Genomic DNA, 7500 nt, shown 5'->3' on the forward strand with positions numbered 1-7500 from the left:
CTCCCTCTGTCTCCATCTCTCTCTCTCTGTCTGCCCTCTCCGTCTGTCTCCATCTCCCTCTCTCCCTCTGTCTCCATCTCTTTCTCTCTGTCTGCCCTCTCCGTCTGTCTCCATCTCCCTCTCTCCCTCTGACTCCATCTCTTTCTCTCTGTCTGCCCTCTCCGTCTGTCTCCATCTCCCTCTCTCTGCCTGCCCTCTCTTCATCTCACATTTTCCCTCTGTCTGCTCTTCCCTCCGTCTATCTCCATCTCCTTCTCTCCGTCTGCCTATCTCTCCCTTTCCCTTTCTCCCCCTCTCTGTCACCCCTTCTCTCTCTCACTCGGTCTACCCATCTCTCCCTCTCCCTTTCTCCTTGTCTCCATCTGCCCTTCTCCCTTAGAGCGTTAGAGTCATACAGCATTGAAACTGCCCCTTTGGTCTAATTTGTCCGTGCCGACCAGATATCCGAAATAAACCAGTCTCATCTGCCAGCATTTGGCCCCTATCCCTCTGAACCCTTCCTATTCATGTCCCCATCCAGATGCCTTTTAACTGTTATAACTGTACCAGCCCCCACCACTTCCTCTGGCAGCTCGTTCCACACGCACACCACCCTCTGTGTGAAAAGGTGCCCCTCAGGTCCCTCCTAAATCTTTCCCCTCTCACCTTAAACCCATGCCCCTCTAGTTTTGGACTCCCCCACCCTGGGCAAAAGACCTTGTCTATACACCCTCTCCATGCCCCTCATGGTTTTATAAACCTCTATAATGTCACCCCTGAGCCTCCGACGCTCCAGGGAAAATAGCCCCAGCCTATTTGGCCTCTCCCTGCAGCACAAACCCTCCAACATCCCAGTAAATATTTTCTGAGCCCTTTCTCGCTTCACAGCATCCCCCCTATAGCAGGGAGACCAGAAGTGACCAAATCAATGTCCTGTACATCTGCAACACAACGCTCCCAACGCCCAGACTCAATGCGCTGACCAGTAAAGGCGAGCGTACCAAACAGCTTCTCACAATACAATACCGCTTGTTGCTGGGGTACTCCATGGGAGGAGTACAGTGAAAAGCTGTCACAGCATCTGCCTGCTATTGGCGATATGGTCGGTACAAGTACTGAGGAATAATTCTCGGCTACAGCAGAGGAATAAACGTAGTTGCATTCCTTACAGAGTTGGAAGCAAAGTTAAAACTTGGGTATTATAAAAGTGTTGACATTACAGAAAGGTAGGAAATTTAACAGCTCAGTGCAGGCTCTCTGGTCACCCGCCCATGCCAGGCCCCAGGCTAACAGTCATCTGTCCCCACTCCACAGCAACGTCCACTCCGCTCCATACCGGCACTCAGCGGTTCCAACAGCGCTCCGGGATGGCATCTCCTGTGCCAGCCTCCACCCGGGACTAACTACCTGTGTGATCCCGGTGTTCCCGGCACACACTCTGTACCAGGGCTTACTGCTCCCAGTGTTCCCGGCCCACACTCTGCCCCAGGGCTCACAGCTCCCAGTGATCCCGGCCCACACTCTGTACCAGGGCTCACTGCTCCCAATGTTCCCGGCCCACACTCTGTACCAGGGCTCACTGCTCCCGGTGTTCCCAGTCAACGCTCTGTACCAGGGCTCACTGCTCCCGGTGTTCCCAGCCCACACTCTGTACCAGGGCTCACTGCTCCCGGTGTTCCCAGCCCACACTCTGTACCAGGGCTCACTGCTCCCGGTGTTCCCAGTCCACGCTCTGTACCAGGGCTCACTGCTCCCGGTGTTCCCAGCCCACACTCTATACCAGGGCTCAGTGCTCCCGGTGTTCCCGGCCCACACTCTGTACCAGGGCTCACTGCTCCCAATGTTCCCGGCACACACTCTGTACCAGGGCTCACTGTTCCCGGTGTTCCCAGCCCACACTCTGTACCAGGGCTCACTGCTCCCGGTGTTCCCAGCCCACACTCTATACCAGGGCTCAGTGCTCCCGGTGTTCCCGGCCCACACTCTGTACCAGGGCTCACTGCTCCCGGTGTTCCCTGGCCACACTCTGTACCAGGGCTCAGTGCTCCCGGTGTTCCCGGCCCACACTCTGTCCCAGGGCTCACTGCTCCCAATGTTCCCGGCCCACACTCTGTACCAGGGCTCACTGCTCCCGGTGTTCCCAGCCCACACTCTGTACCAGGGCTCACTGCTCCCGGTGTTCCCGGCCCACACTCTGTACCAGGGCTCACTGCTCCCGGTGATCCCGGCCCACACTCTGTACCAGGGCTCACTGCTCCCGGTGTTCCCGGCCCACACTCTGTACCAGGGCTCACTGCTCCCAATGTTCCCGGCACACACTCTGTACCAGGGCTCACTGTTCCCGGTGTTCCCAGCCCACACTCTGTACCAGGGCTCACTGCTCCCGGTGTTCCCAGCCCACACTCTGTACCAGGGCTCAGTGCTCCCGGTGTTCCCAGCCCACACTCTGTACCAGGGCTCAGTGCTCCCGGTGTTCCCGGCCCACACTCTGTCCCAGGGCTCACTGCTCCCAATGTTCGCAGCCCACACTCTGTACCAGGGCTCACTGCTCCCGGTGTTCCCGGCCCACACTCTGCCCCAGGGCTCACTGCTCCCGGTGTTCCCAGCCCACACTCTGCCCCAGGGCTCACTGCTCCCGGTGTTCCCGGCCCTCACTCTGTACCAGGGCTCACTGCACCTGGTGATCCCGGCCCACACTCTGTACCAGGGCTCACTGCTCCCGGTGCTCCCAGCCCACACTCTGCCCCAGGGCTCACTGCTCCCGGTGTTCCCGGCCCACATTCTGTACCAGGGCTCACTGCTCCCAGTGTTCCCGACCCACACTCTGTACCAGGGCTCACTGCTCCCGTAGATCCCGACCCACACTCTGTACCAGGGCTCACTGCTCCCGGTGTTCCCTGGCCACACTCTGTACCAGGGCTCAGTGCTCCCGGTGTTCCCGGCCCACACTCTGTCCCAGGGCTCACTGCTCCCAATGTTCCCGGCCCACACTCTGTACCAGGGCTCACTGCTCCCGGTGTTCCCAGCCCACACTCTGTACCAGGGCTCACTGCTCCCGGTGTTCCCGGCCCACACTCTGTACCAGGGCTCACTGCTCCCGGTGATCCCGGCCCACACTCTGTACCAGGGCTCACTGCTCCCGGTGTTCCCAGCCCACACTCTGTACCAGGGCTCACTGCTCCCAATGTTCCCGGCACACACTCTGTACCAGGGCTCACTGTTCCCGGTGTTCCCAGCCCACACTCTGTACCAGGGCTCACTGCTCCCGGTGTTCCCAGCCCACACTCTGTACCAGGGCTCAGTGCTCCCGGTGTTCCCAGCCCACACTCTGTACCAGGGCTCAGTGCTCCCGGTGTTCCCGGCCCACACTCTGTCCCAGGGCTCACTGCTCCCAATGTTCGCGGCCCACACTCTGTACCAGGGCTCACTGCTCCCGGTGTTCCCGGCCCACACTCTGCCCCAGGGCTCACTGCTCCCGGTGTTCCCAGCCCACACTCTGCCCCAGGGCTCACTGCTCCCGGTGTTCCCGGCCCTCACTCTGTACCAGGGCTCACTGCACCTGGTGATCCCGGCCCACACTCTGTACCAGGGCTCACTGCTCCCGGTGCTCCCAGCCCACACTCTGCCCCAGGGCTCACTGCTCCCGGTGTTCCCGGCCCACATTCTGTACCAGGGCTCACTGCTCCCAGTGTTCCCGACCCACACTCTGTACCAGGGCTCACTGCTCCCGTAGATCCCGACCCACACTCTGTACCAGGGCTCACTGCTCCCGGTGATCCCGGCCCACACTCTGTACCAGGGCTCACTGCTCCCGGTGTTCCCGGCCCACACTCTGTACCAGGGCTCACTGCTCCCGGTGTTCCCGGCCCACACTCTGTACCAGGGCTCACTGCTCCCGGTGTTCCCTGGCCACACTCTGTACCAGGGCTCAGTGCTCCCGGTGTTCCCGGCCCACACTCTGTCCCAGGGCTCACTGCTCCCAATGTTCCCGGCCCACACTCTGTACCAGGGCTCACTGCTCCCGGTGTTCCCAGCCCACACTCTGTACCAGGGCTCACTGCTCCCGGTGTTCCCGGCCCACACTCTGTACCAGGGCTCACTGCTCCCGGTGATCCCGGCCCACACTCTGTACCAGGGCTCACTGCTCCCGGTGTTCCCAGCCCACACTCTGTACCAGGGCTCACTGCTCCCAATGTTCCCGGCACACACTCTGTACCAGGGCTCACTGTTCCCGGTGTTCCCAGCCCACACTCTGTACCAGGGCTCACTGCTCCCGGTGTTCCCAGCCCACACTCTGTACCAGGGCTCAGTGCTCCCGGTGTTCCCAGCCCACACTCTGTACCAGGGCTCAGTGCTCCCGGTGTTCCCGGCCCACACTCTGTCCCAGGGCTCACTGCTCCCAATGTTCCCGGCCCACACTCTGCCCCAGGGCTCACTGCTCCCGGTGTTCCCAGCCCACACTCTGCCCCAGGGCTCACTGCTCCCGGTGTTCCCGGCCCTCACTCTGTACCAGGGCTCACTGCACCTGGTGATCCCGGCCCACACTCTGTACCAGGGCTCACTGCTCCCGGTGCTCCCAGCCCACACTCTGCCCCAGGGCTCACTGCTCCCGGTGTTCCCGGCCCACATTCTGTACCAGGGCTCGCTGCTCCCAGTGTTCCCGACCCACACTCTGTACCAGGGCTCACTGCTCCCGTAGATCCCGACCCACACTCTGTACCAGGGCTCACTGCTCCCGGTGATCCCGGCCCACACTCTGTACCAGGGCTCACTGCTCCCGGTGTTCCCGGCCCACACTCTGTACCAGGGCTCACTGCTCCCGGTGTTCCCGGCCCACACTCTGTACCAGGGCTCACTGCTCCCGGTGTTCCCGGCCCACACTCTGTACCAGGGCTCACTGCTCCCGGTGTTCCCGGCCCACACTCTGTACCAGGGCTCACTGCTCCCGGTGTTCCCGGCCCACACTCTGTACCAGGGCTCACAGCTCCCGGTGTTCCCGGCCCACACTCTGTACCAGGGCTCACTGCTCCCGGTGTTCCCGGCCCACACTCTGTACCAGGGCTTACTGCTCCCGTTGTCCTGGCCCACACTCTGTACCAGGGCTCAGTGCTCCCGGTGTTCCCGGCCCACACTCTGTCCCAGGGCTCACTGCTCCCAATGTTCGCGGCCCACACTCTGTACCAGGGCTCACTGCTCCCGGTGTTCCCGGCCCACACTCTGCCCCAGGGCTCACTGCTCCCGGTGTTCCCAGCCCACACTCTGCCCCAGGGCTCACTGCTCCCGGTGTTCCCGGCCCTCACTCTGTACCAGGGCTCACTGCACCTGGTGATCCCGGCCCACACTCTGTACCAGGGCTCACTGCTCCCGGTGTTCCCAGCCCACACTCTGCCCCAGGGCTCACTGCTCCCGGTGTTCCCGGCCCTCACTCTGTACCAGGGCTCACTGCACCTGGTGATCCCGGCCCACACTCTGTACCAGGGCTCACTGCTCCCGGTGCTCCCAGCCCACACTCTGCCCCAGGGCTCACTGCTCCCGGTGTTCCCGGCCCACATTCTGTACCAGGGCTCACTGCTCCCAGTGTTCCCGACCCACACTCTGTACCAGGGCTCACAGCTCCCGGTGATCCCGGCCCACACTCTGTACCAGGGCTCACTGCTCCCGGTGTTCCCGGCCCACACTCTGTACCAGGGCTCACAGCTCCCGGTGTTCCCGGCCCACACTCTGTACCAGGGCTCACTGCTCCCGGTGTTCCCGGCCCACACTCTGTACCAGGGCTTACTGCTCCCGTTGTCCTGGCCCACACTCTGTACCAGGGCTCAGTGCTCCCGGTGTTCCCGGCCCACACTCTGTCCCAGGGCTCACTGCTCCCAATGTTCGCGGCCCACACTCTGTACCAGGGCTCACTGCTCCCGGTGTTCCCGGCCCACACTCTGCCCCAGGGCTCACTGCTCCCGGTGTTCCCAGCCCACACTCTGCCCCAGGGCTCACTGCTCCCGGTGTTCCCGGCCCTCACTCTGTACCAGGGCTCACTGCACCTGGTGATCCCGGCCCACACTCTGTACCAGGGCTCACTGCTCTCGGTGCTCCCAGCCCACACTCTGCCCCAGGGCTCACTGCTCCCGGTGTTCCCGGCCCACATTCTGTACCAGGGCTCACTGCTCCCAGTGTTCCCGACCCACACTCTGTACCAGGGCTCACTGCTCCCGTAGATCCCGACCCACACTCTGTACCAGGGCTCACTGCTCCCGGTGATCCCGGCCCACACTCTGTACCAGGGCTCACTGCTCCCGGTGATCCCGGCCCACACTCTGTACCAGGGCTCACTGCTCCCGGTGTTCCCGGCCCACACTCTGTACCAGGGCTCACTGCTCCCGGTGTTCCCGGCCCACACTCTGTACCAGGGCTCACTGCTCCCGGTGTTCCCGGCCCACACTCTGTACCAGGGCTCACTGCTCCCGGTGTTCCCGGCCCACACTCTGTACCAGGGCTCACAGCTCCCGGTGTTCCCGGCCCACACTCTGTACCAGGGCTCACTGCTCCCGGTGTTCCCGGCCCACACTCTGTACCAGGGCTTACTGCTCCCGTTGTCCTGGCCCACACTCTGTACCAGGGCTCAGTGCTCCCGGTGTTCCCGGCCCACACTCTGTACCAAGGCTCGCTGCTCCCGGTGTTCCCGGCCCATACTCTGTCCCAGGGCTCACCGTTCCAGGGAGTTGCTGCAGGTTCCTGGAGCTGTTCCTGGATTCCCGTGCAGTGCTAAGGGGAGAGAAGACAATAATAGAGCGAGAGAAAGGGAACAAAAGCGAATGAATAAGAGCAGGTGGTACGGAGGAGGCCTGGCTGGACTAACCTATCCTGCTGCCATCCTATTCACCTGCACCACCCTGTCTAACTGCGACTCCACTTTCAGGGAACTACGAACCTGCATCTCAAGGTCTCTCCGTTCAGCAACACTCCCTACGACTGTACCAGTAAGAGTATCGGTCCTCCCCTGATTTGCTTTTCCAAAATGCAGCACCTAACATTTATCTAAATTAAACTTCATCTGCCCGTTGGCCCGTCTGATCAAGATCCCTCCATACTCACTGTCCACTACATCTCTGATTTTGGTGTCATCTGTAAACATACTAACTGTACCTCCTTTGTTCACATCCACACCATGTATATAGATGACATAAAGCAGTGAACCCAGCACAGATCCTTACACCGCTCGTCACGGGCCTCCAGTCTGAGAGGCAACCCTCTACCACCGCCACTCTCTATCTTAGACCTTTGAGCCAGTTCTGTATCCCAGTGCCTTGTTCTCCCCATACTCTGTGTGATCGAACCTTATTAACAAGTCCACCATGTGGAACCTTGTCGAATGCCTTACTGAAATCCATAGAGATCACTTCCACCGCTTTGCCCTCATCAGTCCACTTTGTTACTTCTAAAGACTCCATCAAATTAATGAGACACAATTTCCCAAGCACAAAACTATGTTGACTGTCCCTAAACTAGTTCTTGCCTTTCCAAATGCAT

At 61.0% G+C, this 7500-nt stretch overlaps 1 protein-coding gene across 1 annotated transcript in view; it reads left to right on the top strand.

Moving 5' to 3' along the window:
* LOC125447979 (ankyrin-1-like) overlaps positions 1-7500 on the top strand; it is a 262637-nt gene that overhangs the window by 197795 nt on the left and 57342 nt on the right. The gene's annotated exons all lie outside the window — the stretch shown is intronic.

Source organism: Stegostoma tigrinum, chromosome 40 (genome assembly GCF_030684315.1).
Source record: "Stegostoma tigrinum isolate sSteTig4 chromosome 40, sSteTig4.hap1, whole genome shotgun sequence".
NCBI classification, from domain to species: domain Eukaryota; kingdom Metazoa; phylum Chordata; class Chondrichthyes; order Orectolobiformes; family Stegostomatidae; genus Stegostoma; species Stegostoma tigrinum.